We start from the raw sequence: 14,490 nt of genomic DNA, 5'->3' as shown, positions 1-14,490 counted from the left end.
ATCATCAAGTCCAACAATCACCCAGAGCTCACAATGCCAACACTGCTGCTGTGTTGAGACCTCACCTCCAATCCTGCCTCCAGCTCTGCTGTCCCCAGCAGGAGAAGGACTCAGAGCTGTGGAGTGAGGCCAGAGGAGGCCACAAAGATGCTGCAAGGGCTGGAGCAGCTCTGCTGTGAGCACAGGCTGAGGGAGCTGGGGGTGTGCAGCCTGCAGAGGAGAAGGCTCCAGGGGCACCTCAGAGCTGCCTGCCAGGACCTGAAGGGATCCTGCAGGAAGGCTGCAGAGAGACTTTTGCTGAGGGGGTCTGGAGCCAGGCCAAGGGGGAATGGTTTGGAGCTGAGGCAGAGCAGGGTTAGAGTGGAGCTGAGGAAGAAGTTGTTGAGTGTGAGGGTGGTGAGAGTCTGGCACAGGCTGCCCAGGGAGGCTGTGGCTGCCTCCTGCCTGGGGGTGTTCAGGGCCAGGCTGGATGAGGCTTTGAGCAGCTGAGTCTAGCTGAGAGGTGTCCCTGGGCATGGCAGGGGCTTGGAGCTCTGAGGTCCCTTCCAGCCTAAGTGGTAGTTCTGTGACACTGCTGAGCCACTGCCACCAAACCACCTCCCTCAGCACCACATCCAGGTGGCTTTAAATCCTTCCAGGGGTGGGGACTCCACCACCTCCCTGGGCAGCCTGGGCCAGGGCCTGAGAACCCTTGCTAGGGAGAAATTGTTCCTCCTGTCCAACCTGAACCTCCCCTGGCACAGCTTGAGGCCACTGCCTCTTGTCCTGTCACCACCTCCCCAAGGCCCCTGTCCCACACTGGTGCTGGTGCAAGAGCTGCAGCAGCTGCAGCAGTATTTTGTTCATGGAGAAGAACCACCTGGGGGTTTAAACTGAGCTGTGGGCAAAGGGAAGGCAGAGGAAAGGCTCCTTCAGATCTCACAACCCTGACCACACCAAAGCCGACCACAGAACCACAGAATGCCAGGTTGGAAGGGACCTCAGGGATCCTCTGGTCCAACCCTTCTTTGGGAAAGCTTGGAAAACCCCTGCTGAAGCTCAGGGCCCTGACAGTGTGACTGAGCTGGTCCCTCTGGCCCAGAGCTGCCCCTGGCTGGCTGCTGAGGGAGCATTCACACAGCCAGCAGGTCAGCAGGGCCCCCTGGGGCTGCCTGCAAGGAGGTGCCAGGCTGCTGCTGGCAGCTGCATCACAGCCACACCAACCCCACAGCCAGGAACAGCCTTCCCAAAATCCAGAATATCCTTCCCAAAGCCAGGAACACCCAAGGGCTTTTAGTGACAGGATGAGGGACAATGGCTTTGAGCTAGGAGAGAGGAGACTGAGAGTGGAGAGGAGGAAGGAATTCTGTACAGTGAGGGTAGGAAGACACTGGCACAGGTTGCCCAGGGAGGCTGTGGCTGCCTCCTCCCTGGAGGTGTTCAAGGCCAGGTTGGATGAGGCCTTGAGCAGCCTGGGCTGGTGGGAGGTGTCCCTGTCCATGGCAGGGGGCTGGACCTGGATGGTCTTTAAGGTCCTTTCCAATCCAAAGCATTCTGTGATTCCATGATTCCCAAAGCCAGGAACAGCCTTCCCAGCACTCCACATCTGCAGCTGGATCCCCATAACCAAGCAGGATGAGAACTTGGATTGCCCTTGGCTCCAGCAGTGTCTGGAGGTGTTCAGAGTGGATGGGTTGCAGTGCAGCACCTCTGAGCAGGTTTCTGTGTTGCTGCAATTACACCTAATAAAGTAACCTTTAAAATGTCCTCCAGGGGCAGAGCTCCTCTGGTCAGTTGCTGCCTGATTTATTTCACAAGTGGAGGCACTTAGCCAGGGCTGCTGTGAGCCTCTCTCAACCTCTTCAGAAGCTCCAGGAGGAGCTCACAGGCAGATGGTGTCTGCTCAAGCCTCTGTTTAAAGGTATACCATAACTGACACTCAAAGAGACTACTTTCTGCACCTAATCTTGAGCAGGCACCAGTTCAAATGTCCTTGCTGTCACCTCAGTCCCAGAGGCTCTCTGCTGTCAGTCCACAACTTGGAACCAAGAGCTGAGGCAGGGAACAAGCTCCACTCTGCTTTATCCTCATCTCTTCTTGCTACAGAAGAGTCAAACCTGCTGTTTGAGGCAAAAGGGGAATAAGCCTCCTGTGGCTCTTCACCAGCCTGCAGGTGCTTCAAGAGCTGGAGTGGGAGAGGAATCCCCCAAGAGGCAAAGGAGAGAACCTCCAGAAGCAGAAGTGCTTCCTTGAAGCAAAGTGAGCAAGCAGCCCACTGAGAAGGAGTTTCCCTCCTCTCCTACCTGCCCAGCAAGCCAACATCCTCACCCCTCCACACACCTGCCCAACAAACCTTCCTTCCTCCATCCCACAGCCCCAGCTGGCCTGGGCTGATCCCCAGCAGTGTGGGCAGCAGGGGCAGGGAGGGGATTCTGCCCCTCTGCTGTGCCTGCTGAGACCTCCCCTGCAGTGCTGGGGCAGCTCTGGAGTCCTCAGCACAGACAGGGAGCTGTGGGAGCAGGGCCAGAGGAGGCCACAGCAGTGCTGGCAGGGTGGAAGCCCTCTGCTGGGAGGCCAGGCTGGGAGAGTTGGGGTTGTTCAGCCTGGAGAGGAGAAGGCTCCAGGGAGACCTTAGAGCAACCTTCCAGTACTTGAAGGGACTCCAGGAGAGCTGGGGAGGGACTTTGGACAAGGGCTGGGAGTGCCAGGATGAGGGTGATAGCTTCAGAATGGAAGAAGCTGGATTTGAGATCAGACATTGGGAAGAAATTCTTCCCCATGGGGGTGGAGAGGCACTGGAACAGGTTGCCCAGAGGAGTTGTGGAGGCTCCAAGCCTGAAGTGCTCAAAGCTGGACTGGGCAGAGCCTTGAGCAATCTGGCTGGAGATGTCCTGTCTATGGCAGGGGGTTGGATGATCTTGAAGGTCCCTTCCAAGCCAAGCCAGTCTGTGACTCTAGGATTACTCCAGGAGAACAGCAGCCTGCCATGACAGCAGCTTCTGGTGGCTGTCACCTGCCTGGGGCAGGCTGTGCCCTGAGCTCTGAGGCACTGCTGCTCAGCAGCCTCTCCCACAGGCACTGCCTCCTTCAGCAGGCACAGGAAATTCCAGGAGAGGGATATGGGTGTGTAACAAACAGGAGAGAATTCCCTCCCCAGAAAAACATTGCTTTCCCTTTTTTGGTAGAAGAAAGAAGGCTCCAAGACAGCTGAGAGACAAGAACAAGCCCAAAGCTGCTGCAGAGAAGGAAGTTTCCTGTGCTCCCTTCCCAAGGCCACCAAGATGATCAGGAGTGTCCAAAGAGAAAACCTTTGCTTCCAGCACTCAAACATCCAACAGGGAAAGGAAAGAGAAGCCAGAGCATGCTTGAAAGAGCTGGCAGCCAAAAAAGGCCTGAGGACCTGGATTCTTCCTGCACACCCTTGACAAGAAACCAGAACAAATCAGTGCACCCAGCCAGGTCCTTGGCATGGAGCTGAGCAGCAGAGGGTCTGCAACAGCCCAGGTTGCCCACAGCCAGCAGCTGGGGGTTTTCCTGCTGGCAGGAATTCCCCTGGGCTGTAGGAGGCAACCAGCCTGAGCACAGGGACTCACCCTGCCAGTTCCAAGGCTCCTCTGCACTCACCACAGCTTCAGGAGCTGCACTTTGTTGTATTCATAGATTCACAGCATGGTTGGGTTGGGAGGGACCTTCAGGATCCTCCAGTGCCATCCCCCTGCCATGGGCAGGGACACCTCCCACCAGCCCAGGCTGCTCAAGGCCTCATCCAGCCTGGCCTGGAACACCTCCAGCAGGAGGCAGCCACAGCCTCCCTGGGCAGCCTGTGCCAGTGTCTCCCCACCCTCACTCCAAGCAATTTCTTCCTCCCCTCCACTCTAACTCTCCCCTCTCCCAGCTCCAAGCCATTGTCTCTCATCCTGGCACTCCCAGCCCTTGTCCAAAGTCCCTCCCCAGCTCTCCTGGAGCCCTTCAGCTACTGGAAGGTTGCTCTAAGGTCTCCCTGGAGCCTTCTCTTCTCCAGGCTGAACAGCCCCAACTCTCCCAGCCTGTCCCCACAGGGGAGCTTCTCCAGCCTCTGATCATCTTGGTGGCCTCCTCTGGAGCCTCTCCAGCAGCTCCAGGTCCTTCCTGTGCTGGGGGCCCCAGAGCTGGAGGCAGTGCTGCAGGTGGGGTCTGAGCAGAGCAGAGCAGAGGGGCAGAATCCCCTCCCTGTGCTGCTGCTCTCCCTGCTCTGGCTGCAGCTCAGCACACAGCTGGCTCTGGGCTGCCAGGGACCACTGCTGGCTGCTGGGGACTTTGTCACCTACTGACACCCCCAGGGCCTTCTCCCTTGAAGTGTCTTCTCACCATCAGGCAAGACTGTTTCCAAACAGCCCTGCAACTGTTGTCACTGAGGAGTGAGAACTCACTTAGAGAAACGACTTCAAGGTTTGAAAAGATTCCCAGGACCACTAAGTGACACTGAAAGTTTCATCCCAGTTTAATTGTGTCTGTCTCAAGTGTTCCAGATCTCCTGCTCAAAAGCTTCACAAGAGCTGCTCCTCTAGAAACATCTTCACCTGCTGAATGAAACTTGAAGAACCTTCCTCCTCCACCCTGCAGAACATCACAGACCTTTGTTTTCAGCTTTTGTTCCCCTGGTGACAGAGGGAATCTTGTTCTCACCCTTGCAAACACACAGCTCAGAGGCACAGAACTGGATCAGGAGGTTTAGTGCTAGGTTACTCCTTAGCTAAACCACAGGAAGGCTGGAGCCACCCTTGGGGGACAGCCAAGTGCCACAACTGAAGTCACCTTGGGGCTCAGCTGGGATGGCAGCACCCTGCTGGAGGACAGAAGTGGGGCACAAACCCCACACAGCCACTCAGAGCTGAGCTCAACATGAAAGGCAGCTCAAACCAAACATGCCAGGAGGTCACCCACTGAGGCTTGGATATTTAAGGTGCTGAACATTTTGTGGTGCTTGGCAGAGCTCCTGTTGTGGAGCAGTTTCCATGAAGCTACACCGGGCAGATGGGGGGAGATGAAGCTACACTAAACAAATGTTTTCAACTCCAGTTCTCAGCTCCCCAGTTCAGGAGAGACAGAGAAGTGCTGGAGAGAGTCCAGGGGAGGCTGCAGAGCTGCTGGGGGGCCTGGAGCAGCTCTGTGAGGAGCAAAGGCTGAGAGCCCTGGGGCTGAGAGCCTGCAGAAGAGCAGCCCCAGAGGGCAGCTGAGCAATGCTCAGCAAGAGCTAAAGGAGCTGTGGGTAGGGGGCAAGAGGCTGGGGCCAGACTCTGCTCAGTGGTGCCCAGGGCCAGCACAAGGGGCAAGGGGCACAAAGTGGCAGGCAGGAGGTTGGATGTGAGCAGGAGGAGAAAGTTGTTTGGTGTGAGGGTGCTGGAGGGCTGGAGCAGGCTGGCCAGAGAGGTTGTGGAGTGTCCTTGTGTGGAGAGCTTCCAACCCCCCCTGGGCATTGTGCTCCTGGGCAAGGTGCTGTGGGTGCCCTGCTGGAGCAGGGCTTGGGCTGGGTGAGCTCCAGAGCTCCCTTCCAGCCCCCAGCCTGCTGGGGCTCTGTGGAAGTGTGCTGTGGGTGCAGCACCCAGGGATCCCCAGCTTGGAGGCTGGTTTGTACTGGGTGAGCACTGCTGAAGGCTGGGTCAGGAGCCCTGCCAGGGAACAGGGAGCCTCAGTGTTGAGGTTCTTCTGAGGCTGGGGTTTTTAGGCAATAATAACTCTTCTCAAGCTCTGCTCCTTGCAGAGGGAGATGGGGCCATGGGAGGTGTTCTCCTTTCTCTAGAGCAGGAGGTTTTCTAAGGTTCCCACTAATGGAAACTGGATTGGGGTCACCATAATTAACTGGCTGGAATTTGGTACTGCAGCACAGCCTGATGATTTGGACCTTTTAGAATCTTTTCTGCCTAGTATTGCTTATAACTGAGCACTCCCAGAGCATGGCAGAGTTGCTTCCACCATTATGGGGCCCAGAGGAGGCCATGAAGATGATCAAAGGGCTGCAGAACCTCTCCTGTGGGGACAGGCTGGAGAGTTGGGGCTGTTCAGCCTGCAGAAGAGAAGGCTGCAGGGAGACCTCAGAGCAGCCTTCCAGTACCTGCATGATTCTGTGATTCAGGTACCAGCAGTAGCTGATGGCCACTGCCCCAGCAGCCCAAGAGTCCCCCCCACTGTGCTCCTGTTTTGACTGCTGTTTGTTGCTTCTTGTCAGAGGGGATCCACTTGCAGCCCAGCACAGCCAATGACTCCTCACTAGCCACAGCCTCCAGCCCTGCCTGCACAGTGAGATCTGCTTCTGCTGGGCCACCCTCACTGTCCCCTATCTGGGGGGACTGTTTGGTTCCCAGTACTGGTCTGTTGCTGTGGGATGCTCCTGTTCCAGGCAGCAGGATGCCAGAGGACCCTGGCTTGGTTTTCCCTATTTCTCCAGCTTGGCTCCATCCTATCTGCAGGGGTTCCTGGTGCAGGGCACAGAACTGGTTCCTCCCCGTGAGCCTGGAGTGAGCAGCAGCAGCCTCTTCTCTGATTGTTTGCTTGTACGGCCCTGGAATGGTTTTGCTTGCAAAAGACCTTTAAGATTTCCAAGTCCAAGCCTTACCCCAGCACTGCCAGGGCACCACTGAGCCATGGCCCTCAGCACCACAGCTACACAGCTCTGGAACCCCACTCTGGTGGATGGGGACTCCACCAGTGCCCTGGAGAGCCTGGGCCAGGCCTGGACAACCCTCGAGGGGAGGAAATTGTTCCTCATGGCTAACCTGAAACTCCCCTGGGACAGCTTGAGGCCATTGCCTCTTGTCCTGTCCCTTGTTCCTTGGGAGCAGAGCCCAAGCCCCAGCTGGCTCCAGCCTCCTCTCAGGGAGCTGCAGAGAGCAATGAGGTCTCCCTCAGCCTCCTCTTCTCCAGGCTCAACACCCCCAGCTCCCTCAGCTGCTCCTCCCCAGCCCTCTTCTCCAGACCCTTCCCCAGCTCTCTTGCCCTTCTCTGGACCTGCTCCAGCCCTCAATGACCTTCCTGGGGTGAGAGCTGCTGCTTAAATTCAAACACCCATAGGAAATGTGGGTATGGTGCTGCCAGACTGCTTCTGGTGGGCTTCCCTTTGGCAGCAGCAGTGCTCCCCATGGCATGGCACAGTGGAGCTGATGTCTGGTGGTCAGGGGGGTGGGACACTGTTAAAGGACCCAGCAGAATGCCAGCTCCAGCAGCCTGAAGCTGCAAAAGCCATGTGAGTGCTAGGCCTGAGGGCATGGCTGGGCAGCAGGCAGGTGCCCAGGGCTGGCTGGGTGAGGGAGGGGTCTGAGACCTTGCTGCTGTGTTCACTGTGTGCCATGTCCCTGCTGACACAGCAAGCTTGTCCTGGTGGAGCTCTGTGTTTTGTACTCTTCATGACTTCCACATGCCAAAAAGCCTCCTCTTGGACACCAACCTGTGTTCTGCTGCTGTGCTGGATCCTCTCTCCTGAGGGTGCTTTCCCCTGACAGCTGCAGGACAGCTGTTTGCTTTGCCAGCCAGACCAAGTCTGCAGGGCACTCAGCCTCTCCAGCTGCTTGAGGCCAGCACAGCACTCAGAGCTCCTCTCAACCTTCACTTCCACTTGAAAAGCTTTGCATCTTCCATTCCCTTTCCAAAATGAGGATTTAAGAGGATGCTCCTGTCTTGGGGGGGTGGGGGTCCATGCTGAGCTCTGTTGTGGCAGAGAGTGGTCAGGGACTGGCACAGGCTGCCCAGGGAGGTGGTGGAGTCCCCATGCCTGCAGGGGTTCAAGAATCATGTGGCCATGGCACCTGGGGCCATGGTGGGGATGGGTTGATGGCTGGGCTGGGTCATCTGGGAGGGCTTTGCCAACTGAAGCCATTCTGTGATTGGTGGTGGCAGCAGGGCTGTGATGCCCCTTGCAGTGCTGGTGGGGCAGGGCCACCTGTGGCCAGGTTGTGTGACAATGGTGATGCACATGTGGGACATTGCTGAGGTTCTCCTGCCCCTCTACTCTGTCCTGGTGAGACCACCCCTGCACTGCTGTGTCCACCTTTGGGCTTCCCAGGTCAAGAGGGACAGGGCACTGCTGGAGGGAGTCCAGGGGAGGTTAGGAGAATGATGAAGAAACTTGAAGAAAGGCTGAGAGCCCTGGGGCTGTTTAGTCTGGAGAGGAGAAGTCTGAGATGGGATCTGATCAATGCCTATCAATAGCTGAGGGGTGGCTGTCAGGATGAAGGGGCCAGGCTCCTGTCAGTGGTGCCCAAGGACAGGCCAAGGGGCACTGGGCACAAACTGGAATCTAGGAGGTTCCAGTGAGCAGGAGAAGTTGTTTGGTGTGAGGGTGCTGGAGGCTGGAGCAGGCTGCCCAGAGAGGTTGTGGAGTCTCCTCCTGGAGAGCTTCCAGACCCACCTGGATGTGTTCCTGTGTGCCCTGCCCTGGGTGCCCTGCTCTGGCAGGGGCTTGGACAGGATGATCTCTGGAGGTTCCTTCCAACCCCTCCCATTCTGTGATGCTTGCCACTGGTACGGCTGAGCTGAAGGTCCACGTCTGAAGCACCCCAGAGGAGACAGGACTCAGGCAAACACAGGGAGCAGCACACCATGGGTTTAATGAGGAATAAAAACCACTGCTTCCTATTAACATTAACCATTGTGTGGTTCTGCCTGGTAGAAGAGGGCCCAAAGGGAGCCTCATCATCCACCTGCCTGGGGAGGGGTCACACTTCCTATCAGTGGTGCTTGGGCTGAACCTTGTTTGGGACACCCAAAACTGCCAGGGAACAGCCCCAAAGATGTCATGGGACAGTGGCAATGTCATCCTGGGCTTTGGCACTGCTCTGAGGTGAGCAGGACTTATCTCTTCTGCCTAACCTTTGGCTTGGGATGAGAGTTCTCCTTCTTCAGAGTCTGTCCTGGAGCTGGTACTGGGCAGAGAGTAACTTAACAGACTTGTGGAGGAGGAAGGAAGAAAAAAAAAGAAACCCAACCAAGGGCAGCCCTGGGGACAGCTTCCTCCCCAAAGGCTGCAACCCCCAAGCTCAGGGGGATAGGGTTTGCCCCACTGGGGGGACACAGGCTGAAGCAGAGCTCAGGCACAGCTCAGAGAGAATCAGTGAGACCATCAGTGGGGGTTGGTCCTTCTGCAGCACACTGCTGCTGTGGGCTTGGGGCTTGCCTGGGCTTCTTCTCAGTGGAGGTGTGGAACTGAGAGCCCTGGAGAGCTCCAGGTGTGGGATGGGACTCCAGCCCTGCTGGTGTGAGCCTCCCTTATGGCTGTGAACATCCTGAGCTTGATGGCTGCTTTACACTTGGGTTTGGACAGGGTCTTGCCCCTTCTTCAGGAAGAAAACTGCTCTTGAAGTACAGAGAGCTGCTGGGGAGCAGGGGTTGCACAGTACCCCAGCAGGATGGGGGCTGGAAGGGAGCTCTGGAGCTCCCCCAGCCCAAGCCCTGCTCCAGCAGGGCACCCACAGCACAATGCCCAGGAGCACAATGCCCAGGGGGGGTTGGAAGCTCTCCACACAAGGACACTCCACAACCTCTCTGGCCAGCCTGCTCCAGCCCTCCAGCACCCTCACACCAAACAACTTTCTCCTCCTGCTCACATCCAACCTCCTGCCTGCCACTTTGTGCCCCTTGCCCCTTGTGCTGGCCCTGGGCACCACTGAGCAGAGTCTGGCCCCAGCCTCTTGCCCCCTACCCACAGCTCCTTTAGCTCTTGCTGAGCATTGCTCAGCTGCCCTCTGGGGCTGCTCTTCTGCAGGCTCTCAGCCCCAGGGCTCTCAGCCTTTGCTGCTCACAGAGCTGCTCCAGGCCCCTCAGCAGCTCTGCAGCCTCCCCTGGACTCTCTCCAGCACTTCTCTGTCTCTCCTGAAATGGGGAGCCCAGAACTGGACCCAGGACTCCAGATGTGGGGCAGAGTAGAGGAGCAGGAGAACCTCCCTTGCCCTGCTGGCTTCATTCTTCCTGATGCACCCCAGGAGACCATTTGCCTTCTTGGCCACAAGGACACACTGCTGCCTGGATCCCACATTTGCTCCCCTTGCCCACAGCCAACTCCACCAAGGCAGCCCTGAATCTTCTCCTTTCTGTTGGAGGGAAGAAGGTTTCTTTCTGTGCAGTCCCAGAGGAACACTTCTCACTGGTAACAAAAACAAGCCCACACCCTGCTCAGCAATGGCTGCATTCTCTACCTGCAACAGAGAGGTTTCTTAGACCAGCAGCTGGGATGAAATTACCACAGCAGCCTCCTCCCAGCCTGTGCAGACAATCCAGGCCTTTGAGCATTCACACTGCTGCCAGACTGAGCCCTCAGTCTGATTCCAGCTCAGATCTAAATGGGAGCCCCAGCTTGTGCCATCAGAGGCTTCCAACCATCCCCAGCCACGCTCAGAAGGGAGGCCTGCAAGGAACTTCAAGCCAGAACTCAGCAGGAGAAGGAAAAGCCCAGGAGTCAGCCTTGCTGGGAGCCTCTGGGCCAGCTGCAGAGGACCCAAGCTCTGTGCAGACTCCAGCTGCAGCTGACCAGCAGCCACCTCACCCAAAATGCAGCAAATATGTGGGTTTGGAAGCATTTTGCTCTGAGGGAGGAAAGGAAAACTCCCAGCTCTAAGCTGCTGTGCAATACTGCTCCTGTGTTATTGGAGCATGAGGAAAGCTCCTTCATAAAGGGAGGAGGCCAAGGCAGCCCTGCCTGGGGTGAGGCTCACACCTCAATGCCATCCACGGCTGTGGGAACAGCCAGCCCCTAGGTCATGACAGCCCAAAGAGTTCCAACACACAGAGGGATGGCCACAGGCAGGCCCAGGGCCATGCTAGAGTCTTAGCCACTGCCTTATAAGCAAAGCCAGGATGAGGGAGGGGATTCTGCCCCTCTGCTCTGCTCTGCTCTGCTCAGACCCCACCTGCAGCACTGCCTCCAGCTCTGGGGCCCCCAGCACAGGAAGGACCTGGAGCTGCTGGAGAGGCTCCAGAGGAGGCCACCAAGATGATCAGAGGTTGGAGAAGCTCCCCTGTGGGGACAGGCTGGGAGAGTTGGGGCTGTTCAGCCTGGAGAAGAGAAGGCTCCAGGGAGACCTCAGAGCAGCCTTCCAGTACCTGAAGGGCTCCAGGAGAGCTGGGGAGGGACTTTGGAGAAGGGCTGGGAGTGCCAGGATGAGGGACAATGGCTTTGAGCTGGGAGAGGGGAGATTGAGAGTGGAGAGGAGGAAGAAATTGTTTGGAGTGAGGCTGGGGAGAGACTGGCACAGGTTGCCCAGGGAGGCTGTGGCTGTGCCCTCCCTGGAGGTGTTGAAGGCCAGGCTGGATGAGGCCTTGAGCAGCCTGGGCTGGTGGGAGGTGTCCCTGCCCATGGCAGGGGGTTGGCACTGGATGATCTCTGAGGTTCCTCCCAAGCCAAAGCATTCTGTGAAGCTGTGAGAACATTTCCTTGGCTCCAAGGGCAGTAAGAACCCTCCCAAAATGTACAATAAAAGTAACTGAGGTTTCCTCCTGAGAGTGATCCAAGCTATTTGATTTCACAGGGAAGTGGGAGAAGACCAAGAGGAATCAAGAGGATATCCCAAACCAGATGCAGCATCATCAGCTCCAGGAGAGGACTATGCTGGTGGTAAGGAGCAGTTGATGCACGGTCTGTGTGCAGTCCCCAAGGCATCCATCAGACATGAGCAGGAAAAGCAAGCCTGGATTCAGCAGGAGCAAGCCACTGAAGAGCTGCAGTTTGCCACCCTGCAGCCCTCATTCCAGGAGGCAGCTGCCAAAATCTTGCAGATTGTCCTGTGTGGAAATAAACCTGAACCCCACCACTGCCCCAGCCACTGTCTGGGGTGACACCTGCCACCCCCACAGCTCCACTGCTCCTGCAGCTCAGGCTGGCCACCAAATGGAGCTGAAAAGGTGGTGGGAGGTCAGGAAAGCACAACAAGGTTGATAAAAAGCCTCAGAAGCCCTCAGAGAAGGGACAGTTAGAAGCTGAGTATGGAGAGCTGAGGTGAGGACTAGCTGGTGTGGGGGCAGAGCAAGGCTGGCAGGCAGGGGCAGACACCTGAAGGATGCAAATGGGAAAGAAAGTGAACCAAAGGCCATAGAAATGAAGCTGGAACTGATCATCAGGAGGCTAAGAGAGAGGCTGAAGCTGTCTGTCAGGAGCACAGAGGTGCTGCAAGAGCTTGGGGTGTTTTGGAAACAGGTTCCACAAACTCTGGGACTTCTAATGAGCAGAGGCAGTGAGCTCAGGGGGTGCAAGAAGCCTTTTGACCTCCAACTCTCTTCTGGATCAAAGCAACAAAGGGAAGGAGAAAAAATTCAAGCAGGATGGCTTCTCCTGATGGCTTCCAGCCACTTGGTTCTGCTGCATTTCCAGCCAGTAACAAATGTGGTGAGGAGAGACTTGGCCTCTGAGCACAGCCAGTGCAAGGGTACCACAGTCAGGACAGAGAAGCCATCTGCTGCTTTGAGAGCACTGCACAATGGCTTCAGACTCTGTGCACCCCAGGGACCTCCAGACACAGCCCTTCTTGCCTCACAAGGGGACAGCAAAGTTATGTGAAGCTGCCTTGTTGCCTGACCCAGCCTTACTCCAGCCTCTGATACCAGCAGCAGGATCCCCTCTTGCTGCTACAGCAGTGCCAAAGGAGCATCAGACCCTGGGGAGGTGCAGTGGGAAAGGAGACCACAACCACCCAGCACTGCTGGGAACTGCCTCATGCTGCAGTGACAGCTCCAGAGGTTCTGCAGGAAAAGACAAATTGTCCTCAAGAACCTTCCCCCCACACCTCGAGGGGCAAGGGGCACAAAGTGGCAGGCAGGAGGTTGGATGTGAGCAGGAGGAGAAAGTTGTTTGGTGTGAGGGTGCTGGAGGGCTGGAGCAGGCTGGCCAGAGAGGTTGTGGAGTGTCCTTGTGTGGAGAGCTTCCAACCCCCCCTGGGCATTGTGCTCCTGGGCATTGTGCTGTGGGTGCCCTGCTGGAGCAGGGCTTGGGCTGAGCTCCAGAAGTCCCTTCCAACCCCTGCCATGCTGTGACCTTGTTTAGAAGCCCATGGAGCATACAACTGGTCCTAGAAAGCTTTTCAAGGGCCACCACAAACTGTGTTGCACAAACATCCCGGCAGCTGGAGGAACATCACAGGGCTGCATCTCCTCTGCTCAAGGCCATCCCTATCTTGGGACCTCAGCATCATCCTCTCCAAACACCCTTCTGTAGGAGGGGACTGGCAAAGCCTCACTTTCTACCCACTTTTATCATATCAGAGGAGAATAAACTGCCTGTGAATGTCCATGCCTTGACCACATCTACTTCACACCAACACTTCACTGCCAACACCACAGCCATGAAGCTCTTTCAGAGTCTCTGCATAACCACACAATCAGAGACTGGCAGGGGTTGGAAGGGACCTCTGGAGACCATCCAGCCCAACCCCCCTGCCAAGGCAGGGCCACCTAGAGAAGGTCACACAGGAACACATCCAGGTGGGCTTGGAAGCTCTCCAGAGATGGACACTCCACCACCTCTCTGGGCAGCCTGCTCCAGCACCCTTCAATTACAGAAGTTCCTCCTCATGTTCAGATGGAACTTCTGATGTGCCACTTTGTGCCCATTGCCCCTTGTCCTGTCTCTGGGCACCACTGACAGAAGCCTGGTGCCACCCTCCTGATACCCACCCTTGATCAGATCCCCCTCAGGCTGCTCCAGCCCCAGTGCTCTCAGCCTCTCCTCAGAAGGGAGATGTTCAGTCCCCTAAACTAATTCAGGAGCAAAGCAGACCAGCTCCCCACCCTCCTGGCTACCTGCCCTTGGTTTTCATCACTCAGAGATCAGACCCCTCAGACTGGAAGCTCAGAGCTGTGTCCCCTCCAAGGCACAGCTGCCAGCTGGGCTCCTTCTCTAAGATTTAGCTAACAACCACTTCAGCCAAATGCTCCACCAGGCTGAGCTCAGGAGCCCAAAACTGCCTCTGGTGTTTTACTGAGGGCAACACTTGCTGCTCTCCAGCTCCCCACAACTCATTAGACCCCCTCTGGACCCCCCTCTGAAGCCCCTGGCTCCCAGGAAGGAACAGAGAGGTTTGTTCCACCACCTCCCTGTACAGACCTTGCCAGGAGCAAGGAGGGAGAGAGGAGAAGGAAGCAGGTTCCTCTTCCTCTTGCTAGGGAGGGGGACAGTAAGAGGAGTGGAATTTGCCCCTCCTTAGGTCCCTGCCACCCAACACCTTCATGAGCCATCACACCCCAGCACCTCCCTTGCAGGCTTCTCAGTTTCAGTCGCAGTACAACCTTGGCTTACATCACCAAATGTCCTTTCAGTGTCTTAACAACACTTTACCTCCCCTCCCTCAGGGATCACAGGATCATGGTGTTGGCAAAGCCCTTCAAGACCATCCAGCCCAACCCTTCTCTAACTCTGCCAAGGCTGGGGCTGAGCCATGGCCCTCAGCACCACAGCTCTGCCTCTCTGAAACATCTCCTGGGACGGGCGTTCAACCACCTTCTTGGGCAGCCTGGGCCAGGCTCTGAGAATCCTTTCAAGGAAGAAATTTCTTCTAA

This window comes from Indicator indicator, chromosome 22, assembly GCF_027791375.1.
Source record: "Indicator indicator isolate 239-I01 chromosome 22, UM_Iind_1.1, whole genome shotgun sequence".
NCBI classification, from domain to species: domain Eukaryota; kingdom Metazoa; phylum Chordata; class Aves; order Piciformes; family Indicatoridae; genus Indicator; species Indicator indicator.
Note: the sequence above shows the minus strand (reverse complement) of the source record.